Source organism: Camelus dromedarius, chromosome 5, assembly GCF_036321535.1.
Source record: "Camelus dromedarius isolate mCamDro1 chromosome 5, mCamDro1.pat, whole genome shotgun sequence".
Lineage (NCBI taxonomy): Eukaryota > Metazoa > Chordata > Mammalia > Artiodactyla > Camelidae > Camelus > Camelus dromedarius.
This window is the reverse complement of record NC_087440.1, coordinates 19,722,098-19,740,749: the sequence shown is the minus strand read 5'-3', so window position 1 is coordinate 19,740,749 and position 18,652 is coordinate 19,722,098. Positions and strand designations below refer to the sequence as shown.

Below are 18,652 nucleotides of genomic sequence, written 5' to 3'. Positions count from 1 at the left end.
ATCTTTTCACTCCCTTATAATGTCCTATGATGAACGAAGTTTTAATTTTGGAAGTCCAATTTATCTATTTTTCTTTTGTTGTTCATGTTTTTGGTGTAATATTTAAGAAACCTTTCCCAAATTGAAGGTCATGAAGATTTCTCTCTCTGTTTTTTTCTAAGACCTTTATAGTTATAGCTCTTTTTTTAAAATGAGGTATAACTGACATACAATATTATATTAGTTTCAGGTGTGCAACATAATGATTTGAGTGTATACACTGTGAAATGGTCAGCACAATAATAATTTTCTATATGTAGGGTTTTTAAAATCTGTTTTAAGTTAATATTTGTAAATGGTGCGAGGTAAGGATCCAACTGTATTCTATATAGAGGTACTCAGTTGCCACAACACTGTTTATTGAGGAAACCTTCTTTCCCCATTGAAGTCTTGGCATTCTTGTCAAAAATCAATTGACCTCAGATGTATAGATTTATTCTGGTCTCTCAGTTCTATTTCATTGAGACCAGATGCCAGAATCATGTTGTCTTGATTACTATAACTTTGTAGTAAACTTTGAAATTGGGAAGTATGAATTTTTTTTTAAGGTAATGTTGGCTATTTGGGATCTCTTACAATTCCATGTGAATTTTAGAATCTCCCTGTCTATTTCTACTAAAAAGACAGTTGGGATCTTGATAGGAATAGCATTGAATATATAGATTGCTTTGGGGGAGTATTGTTGTCTGAACAATATTAGGTCTTTCAATCCATGAAAACAGAATGTCTTTCCATTTATTTAGGGTATCTTTAATTTTTCTCAACAGTTTCTTATTGTTTTCAGTGTACAAGTCTTATGCCTGCTTGGTTAAATTTATTCCTAAGCATTTTATTCTTTTTGATCAAATTGTTACTGTAAATCAAATTGTTCTCTTAATTTTCTTTTCAGATTGTTAATTGCTAGTACATAGAATATGACTGATTTTTTTCCCCTTGGCTTTGGGGTTTTTTTTCAATGCAAATTTCTAAGCATATGCTAATATTTGATTTCATCTTAAAGATTTAAGTGGCATTTTATCTTCACTCTTTTAGAAATAATAGATACGCATCAGTGTTTTGTATATATTATAAAAATATACCTATGTATATTATATGTGTATATATATAAAAAGTCAATATTTTGAACATGGTTCAAAAATTTTATGTGTTGTTTTACATCAACTACAGTTTTTTTTTCTTTTTACCCTTTGACCTCTCTTCACCCATTTCTCCCATGCCCCCACCCCCCACCTCTGGCAAGCACCAATCAATTCTCTATACCTATAACCTTGGTTTTTGTTTGTTTGTTTTACTTTTTTTTTTGATTCCACATATGGTTCTGACTTGGCAAAATGCCATCAAGATTCAACTATGTTGTTGCAAAATGGCAAAATTTAATTCTTTTTATGGGTAAATAATATTCCATTGTGTATATGTATATATATATTTATATCTATCTATACACACACACACACATATATGTATATCTTTATATCTATCTGTATACACATTTGCATATACATATCACACTTCCTTTATCCATTCATCTACCAGTGGGCACTTAGGTTATTTCCAAATCTTGTTTATTGTAAATAATGCTGCAATGAGCATGGGGGTGCATGTATCTTTTCAAGTTAGTGTTTTCATTTTCTTCAGATAAATACCTAAAATGGAATTGCTAGATCATATGGTAATTTTATTTTTAATTTTTTTGAGGAACCTCCATATAGTTTTCCATAGTTGTTGCACCAATTTACATTCCTACCAAGAGTGTACAAGGGTTCCTTTTTCTCTGCATTTCTCCAAATATGACTGATTTTTGTCTGATAATCTTGTGTCTTATAACTTAGCTGAATTTAACACAACAAGTTCTTGACTCCTATTACAACTTTCATTTCTTTTGCAGAAAATCATCTGTTCTTTATCTGGGCATAAATATAATACTCAGTTTTCATTTGTTTTTACCACCAATGGATTATTTGACCTCTTTGGAATTTACAATGATACAAATTTACTTTTCTCTACCTTGACATTTGTCCCAAGATTATTATTTATTTTTCCTTTGTGATATTTACTTCTGATTTACTACATACACATTTACACACACATTAAATTATTTCACTATTTTTAATCTATCTCTAGAATATCCATTTTTTCAAATTCTCATCTTTACCCCTAGCATAAGGTAATGATTCTAATACCAATACCAATGTGTATGGGTTTTTCCCATGCCATCAAGCAATTCTCTAACACCAGCTGGGTATTCTGTAGTTTAACTCAATTCTGACATGGTTTACCTGGAGATAGTCTCAGATCTCACAGTTTAAGGGCTTAGTCCTATATGACTGTCCCCCTCCTCCACTTAAGATGCCAATTACAAGTCCAAGTTGTTGCCTGTGCTTCTGACTAACTGGCTGAAGATCTGAGGTTCCAAGAACTCGCCCTCCTTGGATCTGATTAATTTGCTAGAGCAGCTCACAGAACTCAGAAACATTTGACTTACTAGATTACCAGCTTATTATAAAAAATATAACTCAGGAGCAGGCAGATGGAAGAGAAGCATGACGCAAAGTATGGAGAGACAGCATGGATCTTTCCATGCTTGCTACAAGCATGCCAGTCTCCCCAAATCTCCATAGGTTTCTATGGAGGCTTCATTACATTGGCATGATTGATTAAATTCTTGGTCATTGGTGACTGATTTAACCTCCGGCTCATCTCCCCTCCTTGGAGGTCAGGGAGGTGGGAGTCAAAGTTCCAAACCTCTAATTATATGGTTGATTGTCCTAGAAACCAGCCCCTAACCTTGAGTGCATTCTAAAAGTAACCTCATTAATAGAACCAAAGACACCTTTATGGCTCTCATTACTTAGGAAATTCCAAGAGTTCTGGATCTCTCTGCCAGAAAGAGGAAGACCAAATATATTTTTCTTATTATAAATCAGTATATTGTTGTTGAACCCAAGTTTGTTTGCCCAACACACACATCAGAGTTTAGAGCAGACAAAGGTTTATTGCAAGGGCCAAGCAAGGAGAATGGGCAGCTTGTGCTCAAAAAGCCTGAACTCTCCACTCATTTTCAAGAGAATTTTTATAGGCAAAATTGGGGGGAAGGGCTGCAGGGTGTGTGACCTTCCTCTGATTGGTTGGAGGTGAGATAACAGGGTGGTGTTCCAGGAATTTCACTCATCAGCCTTCTGGTTCCAACCAGTCTGGGCTCCACACTAGTATTCAGCCTGAAGTTACCATCGCCCACCTGGGTGGAGACCTTAGTTCCTGTAGAAGAACTCAGCGATTTGTATCAGATTGTTATGTATATCCCTTGAAGAGGAACCAGGACCCTGCTTCATCACCGCACCATTGTTTCCTGACTGCCTTTCCTTTTTTCCTGCATTCCCTCACTCTCCTAATTAGTACCTGTTTGAAATTGCCCTTTGGAACTCAAAGAAGGTCTAGGAGGCTGAAAGCCTTTTTCTTACAAATAAGAAATGGAGAAAATGATTATAAATCATTTAAAAATGTTAAAAAAAAAAAAAAAAAAGAAAGAAAGAGATGGAGGACACAGAAAGACTTTTCTACCCAGGAGGGCCCCACAGGGTCCTGCTTAGTATCACATATGGGTTTGAAAACTACGCTTTATAATAATCTGAACCTACCTTAAAAGTTTTTTAAAAACTAATTTTTTTCTCTGTTCTTCCAGAAGAATTTCATTATTAGTTTATCAAGTTCTATACCTAGTTCTCAAGTATAGTTTTGACTTACAATTTTTTTTAACCTTGTAGTTTTCTTCTTTGATTTTATCCTTTTCAAAATTAAATTTGCCTTTAAAATTTCTATATAATAGAAGAATTATTTGAAATAAACTTTTAAGGAATCATTAGAGATCATCTAATACCCTGTTAACTCACTACTCTGGACTAGCAACATTCATGTCACCTGTGACTATTACAAAGCTTTCAGGCCTTATTTATATTTACATTAAAATTTCTGACTCTACTCTTACGTGATTCCTTCATGCTACAGACATGAAAAGTTAGATCCAAAGAGTATAATTTACTTTAGGTAAATATTATCTTCAGGTTCACGGCTTTTACACTGTATCACACTATCTCCTCTATTCTTCTGAAGTTATAGAAATTTCTCTAATGTTTCCTTTTCCTGTTCTATTTCTGGCAAATTCCTAATCATACTTTAAAGCTGTGCTCTGCTGGCACCTATTTGAGAAAGTCCTTCTTCATATCCCTACAGCCTTGACCAAGTCAGTCACTCCCTTCTCACACTACAGTTGACTCTTGAACAACATGGGTTAAAACTGCACGGGTCCACTTATATGTGGATTTTTTTCAGTAGTAAATACTGCAGTACTACACAGTCTGCAGTTGGTTGAATCCAAGAATGCAGAATTGGATATATGGTGGTCCGACTCTAAATTAAATGCAGATTTTTGACTGGAGGATTGGTGCCCCTAATCCCCATGTTGTTCAAGGGTCAACTGAAATTCAGTCCACTGAACAGACTTTCATTAGTGTATATGCCACATCATTCTATAATTAACTGTTGAAGGGGAGGAAACAGTTTTCCTTGACCTTTTTAGGATCTCTTGCTAAGTTGAAAATTGAGTTGAAAAAGATTGACAGGAGAAAAGCATACAAATTCATCTAATATAAATTTTACATGACACAGGGCCCTTCATAAGGAAATGAAGACCCAAATAAATGGTTAAACCTGAGTGTTTTTATAATGGGTCTGATGAAAAGTAGAAAGATGTAGAAAGCCATGGTAGGACAAAGGGTATGCAGTAAGTGTAGGAAACTGGGGGATACTTATCAAGAATTATTTGTTTGGATTCTTCTTGATGTTCTGTGTTGGGTATGAGGAGGTTCCTTTACTGCAGTTATAGGGAGGGAACCTCTCACATGACGGTTTTATGACGTGCTTCAGGGGAAGGTCAGAGAGTCCTTCATGCACATGCCATTTCTAAAATTCCTTCAGCTTGAAATATTTAACATGCCAAGGTTTTTTGAGTTGCGTGTCCTGAAACCTGTCATTCCCCTGTCTGAAACTTCCCCAGGAAGTTTCACAGTCCAGAAACTGAGTTATTAGATTGTTCCATAACCCACTGAACTAGTCTCAGTCCTGAGTGTTTCAGGAGAAACATAAGACAAAGGTAAATGGTTGGTGCAAACTATAGACTCAGTTTTTTTGTCCAGAAGGCAGTCAATCAAGATTTTCTAGGTGTTGGACTTCAGCATCTTCAGATAGAATGAGGACAGGCATTGGCAGTATGACAGATTTTCCTTGAAAATCTAGAAATGTCATCAGGTGATCAGTTGAACTTTTTCCAAGTGGCCTACACAGCAGCAGGCACAAAGTTTATCCATACATGAACTGTTGTGGTGATTTCTCTGACATTTATATCAAACTGTCCATCTTCAGCTTGCAAGGCCTTGGGAAAAGGATAATTTTAAGTGTTGGTGATTAAAATTAATAGGGTGGGAGAAAAATTGAAAATTTTTATTGTTGAGTTGCAGCCAGATATCAGAGGAAACTAGAAGGATTCAGGATCCGGTCTGGTTTACAGGTAGATAACACAATCTTAAAGACAATAAATAGGACTAGTATTTAATAGCCACAAGGGTGTGCTTTCATATTCTATTGCACATCATTTTTCTTTCTATAATCACCCCCATTTCTATCAAAGATAATCAAAATAAGACTAATTAGTTTTCAAAATAAGTCCAGTCTCATTAAACTTGGCCTATTTATTGATATAAGTGCAGCAACAATAGTGATTGACCATATTTCCAGTGTTCTTTGCTGGAACTTTTCATAAGGAATCTAGATTGGACCTTTAATAGCCTATTTAGACTAGGAAGCCAAACCGAGGACTCGCCTGCAGTGCCGATAGACAATGTGAATTCCTATCTTCTTGAGATTCCCAAGATATTCTGAAGTTCCTGGGCCTGCCAGGAAGTGACCTTCCTTATTTACCTCTAAGGCTGGGAACTCTGTATGCCAGGTATAAGCACATTTTTTCCAGTGGGGAAGGGGGTGCTTTCTAAGTATTGGCTCCTTAAAGTAAACCTTAGTTTTGTAAAGCTGTCTGGTCATATCTGATTTTATGCATCATTCTCAAATAAAACATTCTAATCAGAACTTTGGTAATATAACCAAAGTTTCCAAAAGTGTTCTATTACAAGGACAGCAGATTCTTACTGAACTTCTCCAAATAACTATATTGCCATGAAAATAAGATTATTCACTAACAGTTTCTGAATGTCAGAGGGATCTGGTAGGGCTAAAAAGTAGTTGTTTCATCTTTATTTACGAACATATACTTTACCAGTTTGCTGTGTTATACATAGCTTATGAGAAAAGAGGATAAAGTTTCCTGAAATCCGGAAAACAAAAAATTAAAGAACCAGCAATGTTGGGTAGTGTGTCCTGTCCTATAGCTTGTTTATACATATGTCATTGTTAGAGTGGTAACTCCATGAAGGCAAGAACTGTATCTTATTCTTTTTTATATTCCAAGCCTCACATGTACATAGTAAGCATTTGTTAAATTTGTGGGGTTCATGTTTTGATAGCTAGTCACATGATCAAAATGAGTATTTGGTCATAAATTATATTAATATATGAGAATTTCCCTACTTTTAATTTCTTTATTCTAAAATTCTTAATCCTGAAACTGGTATAGTATCTCTCTCTTATAAATTATAGTTTACATATTGTTTCTTTCATTTTTCGAAAACCAACCACTAATCTTGCCACTTTTCCGTTTTCAGTCTGCCTTAACCTTATTCTTTGCTACTTGTGACTTGTCACTTTATTCCCTTTTTTAAGTTTTTTGGTAGATGCTTAATTCTTCACACCTCTCTTTCTTACTAATATATTCACTGAAACAAACTTTGATTGAATTCCTGCTAGGCAAAACAGTATGCATTTATAACCACAAGTTTTCCTCTCTTGTTTGGTTGTGTGGATTAAGTTTTTATATACTAAATTTTCATTTCTATTACCTTTTAAAAATAGTTTTCCATTTTATTGTGACTTTATTCTTCATGAAGAAACATTAAGGACATTTTTTTTTCTCTGTGGTTTTAATTATTAACTACATTTTCCCATCTGTAGTCAAAATAAGTGAAAGAGAACTTTTGGAATAGCAGATGAGGGATAAGTCTGTTTGTTCATTAGGGAGATTAAGACCTATGGGAATAACTGGGCTTTAGTTGAATTTGAAGAATGATCTTGCGTTAGGCTAGATGTGTAGGTTTTGTTTCCAAAACTTCGTTAAATAGCAAAAATAATTTGTTGCAGAGACTGAAAACTGATGACCCTTGACCATATCCACGCAGCATATGAGTTTTGTTTGGTCCATGCAGTGATTTAGTATAAAGAAAATTGAAGAAGGATAGTAACAATAGCTACCCCCTCCCTCCAAAAAAGGAACTCAAATAGATCAAAGCTATTGGTAAATTTAATTAGTTAGTTATTGACTTAGAAAACCATTTTTGTTTTAAGACAGCAAAAACAATAGCGAATAATAATAAAAGATAGAGACAGTTTTCAAGGATAAAGTAAAAAGGTCCATGTCCTGTTCAAAAAGAGGACAGAAATACTGAATACTTTGAAATTTGTGTAAAGTATGAGGGTTTAAAACTTAAGAGTAATCACTAAAAGACTAGAAATACAGTGTACCGATTCCTTCCAACAGTGGGTAGAGGAAACATAGGAGATATTGAAAGAAAGGAAGAAGAAAATCCAAAAAGAAGAATTTAAACAGTAAAATCAAAGAAATAAGGTCAAATACTTCAAAAACCAGGATAAATATAAACAGATGATAAAAGGATACACAGATAGAATCTAGCTATGTAGTATTTACAACTAAATCTTAAACACATATATATAGAAAATGTGAAAATAAAAGGACTACAAAAGGTATTTCCCACTTTTGGGTATATACCCAAAAGAGTTGGAAACAGAGATTCAAACAGATATTTGTACATCTGTATTCATAGCAGCATTATTCACAATAGCCAAAAGATGGAAGCAACCCAAGAATTCAGCAAATGAATGGATAAACAAAATATGGTGTATCCGTACAGTGGAATATTAGTCAGCTTTAAAAAGGAAGGAAATTCTGACATGCACTACAATATAAATGAACCTTAAAGATATAATGATAAGTGAAATAAGCCAGTCACAAAAGGACAAATACTGTTGTAATTCCACTTACATGAGGTACCTGGGGAAGTAAAATTCATAGAAACAGAAAGTAAAATGGTGGTTGCCAGAGGCTGGGTTGGGGAAGGGGTTATTGTTTAATGAATACAGAGTTTCAGTTTGGGAAGATGAAAGAAGTTCTGGACGTGAGATGGTGGTGGTGTTTGCACAATGCTGTTAATATACTTAATGCCAATGAACTGTACACTTAAATATAGTTAAGATGATAAATTGTATGTAATGTATATTTTACCACACTGAAAGAAAAAAAGATATTCCTTGGTGAAATATAATCAAGAGAAAACTGATGTAAAGTAATAAATGACAATATAGACTTTAAGGGAAAAAGAAAAATAAAAGGGTACTCCATAATAACAAGATTAACAACTGCTAAAAAGAGGGACCCATCATCTAAATACATAGCCAGGAAACAGAAAGACAAGAAACTGATGCAATTTCAAGGAGTGATTGACAACTACATAATTAATGTGACAGATTTTAATATACTTCTATCAAAACTTATAAATCACCAAGGCTTCAGAAAGTTTGAAACAAAAACTATCAAGATTATTTAAATATATATAAATGTATTCAGTACCCACCACTTAATGAGGAGAAAAACATTTTTCAAGTACTCATAGAAACAGTTGCAGAAATTGGCTAGATACTCAATCATAGGGAGTCATAATAAATTTCAAGCAAATTATGTCATGAATAGTATTTTGGGGAGGTAATTAGGACCCTCCCCCAACCATGAATAGTATTTTAAAGCCCCTGTATTATAACCTTTAAAGAGTTAATCCTCAATAACTCTTTTTTGGGGGGAAATTTATAATGGGCATTTCAAAATTTACAGACCTAAACAATATAAGTACCACAAGTATTAAAATGTGAGGGTTACATCTGAAGTACATTTAAATTTATGGCAGCAAAAGCATTAAGGAAAAAAAAAAACCTAAAAATTAAATGAGTTGAATTCAACGCAAAAACAGAAGTAGTTATAGCAGTAGTGGTCATAATAGGCGTATGTCTACTATAATAATGATCATGGTACTAATAATAACTAACACTGGAGTGGTTAGTGTTGCTGTTCTAAAGTGTTTGTATATACAAACTCATAATAAACACATCTGTAGATATTATCATTACCATTTTATAAACTGGAAACAGACACAAAATTTCATAACACTTTCAAGATTACTTAGCTAGTGGATAGTTGAGTTAGGGTTAGAACTCAAAAAAATCTGGCTCAGAGAAAGAGGGAGAAAAAGAATAACAGGAAACGTGAAGAATGTAGAAGGGGGAGGGTACAGCTCAAGTGGTAGATTGCATGCTTAGAATGTACAGGGTCCTGGGTTCATTCCCCAGTACTACCTCTAAAAACAAACAAACAAACAAACATAATTACCTCCCACACACACCCCTAAAAAACAAAAAATAAATAAATAAAAATAAAGACAAGAGCAGATAAATGAAATAGAAAATTAAAAAATAATCAGCAAAAAAAACCACACCTAAGGTAAACATGCCTCTAGTAATACTAATGAAGAAAAATAGAACAGATAAATAATATCCTAAACCTGGACAGTAAATTTTAAAACATATCAAACATATAGTTTTTTGGAAAATTAATTATAAAAATTGACTCTAGATTTGAAAACCTGAATAAACCAATAACCATTAAATAAGTTGACTAGGTAAACAAAAGTCTCACCACACCCCAAAAGAGATGCTGCTATAAGTAAAAAGAGAGTTTAACTAGATTACTACATTCAGGATCACTATATGAAATTGATAATGAAATCAACAAAACCAAAAATTGGTTATTTGAAAAGGGTACTGAAAATAAGACCCGTAGAACAGATCAAGACAGAAAAAGATGGTACAAATTAATACTATCAAGAATGAAAAAGAGAGCATCAGTATATATCCTATAAATAACAATATTAGAGGATAGTTAATGAGGTATTATGAACTAATGTGAAAACATTTGAAAATTTAGAGGAAATGGACAAGATCCTAGAAAAACAGCTCTTTACAAAATTGACACACGAAGATATGGATAATTTGAATAGTTCCATGTCTATTTAAGATATTGAATCTGCAATTTAAAACCTTCCCTTAATGAAATTTTCATGCCCAGATTGTTTCACTGGTGAATTCTTCCAAAGGAAGAAATCCAACCAATCTAACATGAACTCTTTTCAGAGAATTTAAAAGGTGGACACTCTACCCAAGATATTTTATGACTTTATCCATAAATTGGATAGCAAAACTAAGGATATTAAAAGAAAAGAAAATTATAGGACAGGCCCTCTTGTTTAAATAGATATAAAAAATCTTGAATAAAATGTTAGTAAATCAAATCCAAAGCTAGAAAAAATTATACGCATAATGACCATGTTGGATTTATACTCAAAATGCAAAGTTATTTTAATATTTAAAAAGCAGTTTGTATAATTCACCACATTTACCAAATATGTAAGAAAAATCCAATAGTCATCTCAACAGATGCAAAGAAAGCATTTGAAGAAATTCAACATGTATTCATTAAGAACAACAAATTCTAAGCAAACTAGGATTAGAAGGTAATTTCCTTGTCATTTTAAGTGAAGTTAGCTAGAAAGAGAAAAAAAAATACCACATGGTATCACTCATATGTGGAATCTAAAAAAGAAGAAGAAGACAAATGAACTTAAATATAAAACAGAAACAGACTCACAGACATAGAATACAAAGTTGTGGTTGCCAGGAGGGCGGGGGGTGAGTAGTGGGTGAGTAGGGACAGACTGGGAGTTCGAGATTTATAGATACTGACAGGTATATATAGAATAGATAAACTAGTTTATACTGTATAGCACAGGGAAATATATTCAAGATCTTGCTGAAGTTCACAGTGAAAAAGAATATGAAAACGAATATATGTATATTCATGTATGACTGAAAAACTGTGCTGTACACCAGAAATTAACACAACATTGTAAACTGACTATAACTCAATTAAAAAAAAAAGGAAGGTAATTTCCTTAATCTGATAAAGAGCATCTGCAAAGATCCTATCACAAACATTATACTTAATGGTGAAATCTCAAAAACTTTCCCCCTGAAATCTAGAAGGCTGGAACAACCACTATCATCACTTCTATTCAGCTTTTTACTGTAGGTCCTAGTCAATGAAATAAAATGCAAGAAAAGAAAACTGTATAGAAATTGTAAAATGAAGAAATAAAACTGATAAACTGATATTAAGACATGATTTTGTATATAGAAAATTTTTAAAAATCTATAAACTATTAAATGTATTTAGCAAAGTTATTAGATATAAGATTAATATAAAAAATAATTGTATTTCTATATGTCAGCAATAAACATATAAAATGAAATTCTTAAAAAGAAATTTTTAAGTAGCATAAAATACATCAGATTCTTGAAAAAAATCTAACAAAGTATTCACAGGAACCTCTGTATATTTTTGACAGAAATTAAATGATATATATGTAAATCCATGCTGATACATTGGAAGGCTCAATGTTTTAAAGGTATCAATTCTTAGATTTATCTAGAATTTCAGTGCTATCCCATTCATAATCCCAGGGGCATTTTTTTTTCTTTTTGGTGGAAATTGATAAGCTGACTCTAAAATGTATATGGAAATTCAAAGGACTAAGAATAGGCAAGACAATCTATAAGAACTATCTATAAAACTTAGTGGTGTCCACTACCAGATATCAAGACTTATTATAAAAAACTATTATTAGTCAAGCAGTTAAGATAGTGTGGTATTGGCACAAAAATAGACAAATGGACCAGTGAAACAATAGAGAATCCAGGAACTGACCACATTTTTATGGTCACTTGATTTATGACAAAGTTGATATTGTAGTGCAATGTAGGGGAAGGATGGTCTTTTCAATAAATAGTACTGGGTCGGTCAGATGGCCAAATGGAAAAATTTAACCTTGGCTCCCCTTCCTCACATAATACACAGAATTAAATTCAAGATAGATTATAGATTTAAAATTTAAAGCTAATAAAAATTCTAGAAGAGAACAGGAGAATATCTTCATGATGTGGAGTAGGCAAAGATTTCTTAAACCAGACAACCTCCCCCAAAAAAGCTAACCATAAATGAAAAAGATGATAAATTGGGCTTTATTAAAATTAAAAACTCTGTTAACCAACATATAAATAATAAGAGAAGAGTTGCATGTACATACCATGCAACTTAGCACCTTATATGTTACCTATAAATGTCTTTTTTATGTATGAGATGTATACAAATACATTCATTGTTTACTATATTGAAAATTGAAAACAAATATTCATCATGATAATAATACCAAAGTATATGTACCATACATACAATGGAATCATATCTAGAAGTTAAAATGAATGAATAAAGCCATATATATCAACATGGATGAATCTCAAAAGCATAATGTGGTGAAAATAAAGCAAGTTGCAAAATAGATCTATAAAGATGCTGTGTTGGGAGTCCTCCAAGACCACCCTGAAGCTTGATGATTCAGTAGAAGGGCTCACAGAGCCCAGAAGAGTTGTTATACTCACAGTTACAGTTCAGTACAGCAAAGGACACAGATTAAAATCAGTAAATGGAAAAAGTTCGTGGAGCAAGATCAGGAGACAGCAGATACAAGCATCCATGTGTCTCCTTCCAGGGGAGTTGCATGGAGATGTGCTTAATTCTCCCAGCAAGGAACTGTAACAACACAGGTGAATTGTTGCCAACCAGGGAGGCTCACTTGATCCTTAGTGTCCAGGATTTTTATTGGGGGTCAGTTGTGTAGCGTCCACATGTAGTCATGCAGTGACTGAGGTCAGCAACTCAGACTCTAGGACTGCCCACCTCCACCTAGCAAAACCAAGTAAATCCCTTCACTAGGGCAAATTTATTCAATCAAACTGGTATAGCATGGCCTAAGGGCTCAGAAGTTATTTCTCAGGATAAAGCCAAGGACCAGTCCTGAAAACTGGTCTTTCTTTGGAATGTGCAGGGTTTCAGCAACCTAGAATGTGGAGTTAACTCTTTCCTGCCCAGATGCCATGTATATAAAGTTTAAAGGACTGTGTGTGATTCAATACTATTTATTAATGAATACATAAATCTTCAAGGGGTTGCTTAACACACAATTTAAGATAGAGGTTACTTTAGGATAGGAGGAGAAGGCTAGGGAGAGGTACCAAGGAAACTTTAATTGCATCTGTAATGTTTTATTTATTTAGAAGTCCTGAAACAAACATGGTAAAAAATGTTAAAATTTGACAGAGCTCTGGATGATGGGAATATGGATGTTTTAGTCTCTATACTTCTCTGTATATATGAAAATATTTAATAATTTAAAATTCTGTTAAATTTTTAGAGAATGTAAATCATAGTGCTGCATTTAAAAAAATTTGTGCAAAACTGTCAAGTTAGAACTTCCCACCTCAGGCCCCTTTATCCTATGCTGGTGCTGAGGTTAGTCCCATAGATTTGGTGGAGGGTAAAAGGAAGAGTCATGGAGAGCAGTATTTGACCTTGAAGCAAATCAAATTGTGTGTTTCCGTTGCCTTCTCCCTTCCCCACGTAGAATTAGTCTTAAGCAGAAAAATAGCAAAATAACAAAAAGGCAGCCTGTGCTATGTGAAGAAGGGGAAAGAGCAGTTGAACCCCTTTGTGTTGAGGATGAGGGTAAATCAGATTGTTCAGATGCTTTTAGCCATAATTTCTAGCTACCATGCTTCTTTCATTTCCTCAGTTTCTCTTTTCCTTCCATAAAGTCAACCAACTTACAGATTTGTTCCTGTGCCTATTACATGCAGGTCTGATATCTTAAGATGCAAAATAAGTGTGGTCTTTTTGCCCCAATATGTTCCTGATAATTAAGTCAAAGTAAATAGTTCAAAAACTTTTCCCTGTGTATTGTTTTTGTGGGGAAAGTCTGCCGTAAGATTTTTGTCACAATTTGCATACCCCATCCTCCCATCCTCCTGACCCTAGCTCATGTCTCAACAGCTTATAAGTTATCACATTTCGTGGACCCTCAGTGGATACTTGAGATAATCAAAACTGTAGGTGTTAAATTGAATAATGCAAGAGTCAGTGAATGTGTTAATTGCCAGGTGAATGGTACACAGTAGATACTACCAGCAGATGAAGGCTAGAAAAAGAGGTTGCCTCCTGTAGAATAAAATGTCCTTTTCTTTCTTCTCTAGAGTTATTATAACCAACTGAGATTGATTCATTTTTGTTTATAATAGTAGTAATTACATTAAAAGAATGACATGAAAAATAGAAGCCTCTCTTTAATATAATAGTTGAGAAATTGAAACCCATAAATGAACTTTGAGCTAAGGAAGCAAAAAAGTGACTTATCTTGGTTTGATTTATAGTATAGAATTAAAATAACCACTCTAGTTCTCTTGACTGAAATACCCTTTTAGTTATTGAGAAATGTTATAGTTATGTGTCATTATCCTTTTATTTTCTACTGGTTTTTGAAGTTTGTAGTCTGATGTTTAAGGTGTTTTACAAAATATCTGTCATTCTATATTAAGTTCTATTGTATTATTTAAAGTGAACTGAAAAATGTATCAATAATTTTTATGATTTGTTTTCCCAACTTGATACTGCCCAGAGACTTTCTAAAGCTAGTGTGTATGGTGCTTCTTTCTTTGTGTGCTCATGTTTAAACTGTTAGGATAAAGCTGTCCTGTTACTAATAGACTCTAAGTTAACAGTTTTCAACCAGCCACCAGGGTGAAAATGAAACATTCAGTTGAATTTTGCTATAGTATAAGGAAATTTGAGGATCCAAACTAAATATAATTACCATATTATTCCCCTTCCTGGGCACAGTTTTAACATTGGGGTTACTGAGACAGAACTGAATTAAAAATCTTTAAATAGGTAAAATGCTTCAGAGATGAAGTCTAATATTTAATTCCTGTTGAAACACATCACGGTTTATACCATGTGGTAACTTTACCCTTATTTCTTTTTTCCCTTATTAAATGCAGTTATTTCCCAAGATCATTCCTTTGACTGATAGCTGTTTTCTGTAAAAAATTTATTTCTGAAAAGACATTATCTTCTCATAGTTTAGCCTATCATCTTTACATTTATAAGTCTTAAATCTGTACAGATAGACCTCACTTTGCATCCAGAGTCCAGTTCTGTGTTTCCATGTGTCTATAAAATCTTTTCATTTGGATATCTTACTATAATCCTAAACTCAGTGTACCTGAAGCAACATTTCATTTCCCATGCCTTCCCAAATGTTCCATTTTGGGTATAGGCACCATTGTTTTTAGTTTCTGGGCTAGCATTATAGAATCATCCTTTGACTCTTTTCACTCCATTGTGACATATATTCAGTTTGTCATTTTTAAATGTATTTGATTCACCTGTTCCTAATATTTCATCTGATAGCTTCCTAGACTGAATCGTCATAGCTCCTTGCTTAAATATTCACTGAAGTGCTGTGGTAGATAATTTGTTTTTTGTTCTCAGAGAAAAGAAATCTTAACAACTGCCTATTGCCTCGTCCATAAAGTTCAGATTTCCTCTGTCAAATAGAACCAACAATAGCAACCATCTCCATGTTCAGATGTCACTTTCTAGATTATTGTGTTACAGTACATGTTATTTGTTTACATGTTTGTCTCCTTTACTACACTGAGTTACTGGAGATGGAGATTGTAAGTTTATTTTTGTATCACAGTGCCTAGCATAATACATATCACATACATCAGTGCATCTTTGTTGGATAGATGGATGAAACAGTATTGTAGATACTTTCATATACGTGTCAATTATTCTAACAGTGATCTTATGAAGTGCACATAGGAGGCCTTTTAAAATCTCTAACTTTATAGGTCTTCCGTAATTATTCCCAATTTGTGTGCCCAAACTTCCTCTTTCCACTTTCTAATATAAATCTAGCTGAATTAATCTCTTTACTGTCTCCTGAATACTCTGTCTTCATTCTTACTTATTTGAATGCTTCTTTCCTTCCTTCTCAGTCATGGTCCAACATACTTGCCTCTTTTTTGAAACCTTCCCTTCTAACTCTAACCTACACTGATTTCTCCCTTGTATAACTTTTTGCAAATATGTTGCCTGATAATTATATAATTTAGCAATCTGTTGTATTAAAAAGCATTTTGCATTTTTATTTATATAGTCATGTTCATTCACTGTCTGCTGTGAAGTTTGTCTGATGTCTCCAACGTGACTATCAAATTTATTAAGTTGGCTCTGTTTTTTTCTCTCTTGTTGTCTATGGTAGTGTATAGCATGAGTTACTGTTGTGGTCATCCATTCTTGTTATTGATTTTCTGATTATCTCTGAGTGTCACTGTAATTATAATATTAAAATTTTATGACTAAATTCAGGCTAGTCAGATCATCAAAGACCTCAAAAAAAGAGAGAGAAGAAACTCTAAATTGTTCTGTTGGGATACTAGAATAGTTACAGGTAGATCATTTATTTGGTTAATAGACCATGTCTGATAATACTAATTATCTATATTTTGCAATAACTTTTTTAGACTAATTTTTTAGTCTTCTATATTTTGTAACTCTGATAAAAAATGAAAATGTTTTCTTGGAAGAAATAGCATACCTTGAGAAACTCACTGGTAACTACCATATTAAAATGTTTCTGTATTTAAAACAGCAATTTCACATTACATAAAGATGATTTAACTGTTCCAGGTATTTGCCCATAGTAAATACTGTATATTAAGAAGAAGAAAATACAAATTTCTGTTAATCTCCTTTTTCCTTCTTACATTGGCATCATTTATTTTTAATCATTAGAGAAATAGGTAATAATAAAAGCCACCAAAATATTTTATTTTGTATTAACTATCATTCAGGGAATAGAGTATCTTTGTCACAAATAGTGTATCTATTCTTCTCTTGTTACTGTTTTTCCATTTTAACTCTTGTATATCCATTTCTTTTCTCTTTTTGTCAACTTCTCCACTTATTTACTTATTGTACACACAAAACCCTATTCTAGAGTAGATTTAAGATGATTTTATGCTCTTTTTATTGGCCCCGTTTACTTCAGTCTCCTGTTGTAAACTCTCCCCAACTTAAAAGCCTATGTATGATTTTGTTCTTTATTTTCTTGATTGACTTCTTTATAGAGGTATAGTTGATTTACAATATTATATTATTTTCAGGTGTACAACATAGTGATTCAAAATTTTTATAGATTGTACTCCATTTAAAGTTATAAAATATTGGCTATATTACCTGTGTTGTACAATATATCCTTGTAGCTTATTTATTTTATACATAGTTTAACCTCTTAATCCCCTGCCCCTAGGGTTGCCTCTCCCCCTTTTCTCTCCCTACTGGTAACCACTAGTTTGTTCTCCACATCTGTGAGTCTTTCTGTCTTGTTATATTCATTTGTTGGTTTTATTTTTTTAGATTCCACATATAAGTGCTAACATACAGTATTTGTCTTTGTCTTGACTTACTTCACTATGTGTAATACCCGCCAGGTCCATCCATGTTGTTGCAAATGGCAAAATTACATTCTTTTTGTGGTTGAGTAGTATTCCATTGTATATATGTGTATATATATATATACCACATCCTTTTTGTCCATTCATCTGTTGATGGACACTTAGGTTGCTTCTGTGTCTTGGCAATTGTAAATAATGCTGATATGAACATTGGGGTGCTTGTATCTTTTTTAATTAGTGTTTTCATTTTTTCCTAATATATACTAGGAGTGAAACTGCTGAATCATATGGTAGTTCTGTTTTTAGTTTTTTGAGAAACCTCTATACTGTTTTCCTTAGTGGCTGTACCAATTTACATTCCCACCAACAGTGTTCAAGGGTCCCCTTTTCTCCACATCCTCTCCAACATCTGTTATTTGTATTCTTTTTAATGATAGCCATTCTGACAGGTGTGAGGTGATAAATAACATTGTGGTTTTAATTTACATTTCTTTGATGATTAGTGATGTTGAGCATCTTTTCATGTGCCTGTTGGCCATTCATATGTCTACTTTGGAAAAATGTTTATTCATCCATTTTTTTAATCGGGTTGTTTAGTTTTTTGGTAGTAGTTGTATGAGTTGTCCATATATTTTGGGTATTTTCTGATTGACTCTTTACATAACAATTAGAAATATATTGGCCTGATGATGTGACGAACCATCTGTAGAACTGATCAGTACCCCCATTAATTCCCTCTGTTTGTACTTAACCTTTCTTTGCAAGCAAAGGAAGTTGTTAATTTTTTTTCTGGTTGTCTTATTGCAATGTGAATTTTAAAAATATAATTCCAGAGACTTTAGACCTACCACAGAAAGTTTTTATAATTTCTAAAAGTTTTAAACTTTTACACCATCAGTAAGTTACTCTTATTCATATTTTA

At 33.2% G+C, this 18,652-nt stretch overlaps 1 protein-coding gene across 2 annotated transcripts in view; it reads left to right on the top strand.

Annotated features, from left to right (window-relative positions):
- Positions 1 to 18,652, top strand: part of GOLM2 (golgi membrane protein 2) — a 93,019-nt gene that overhangs the window by 65,010 nt on the left and 9,357 nt on the right. The gene's annotated exons all lie outside the window — the stretch shown is intronic.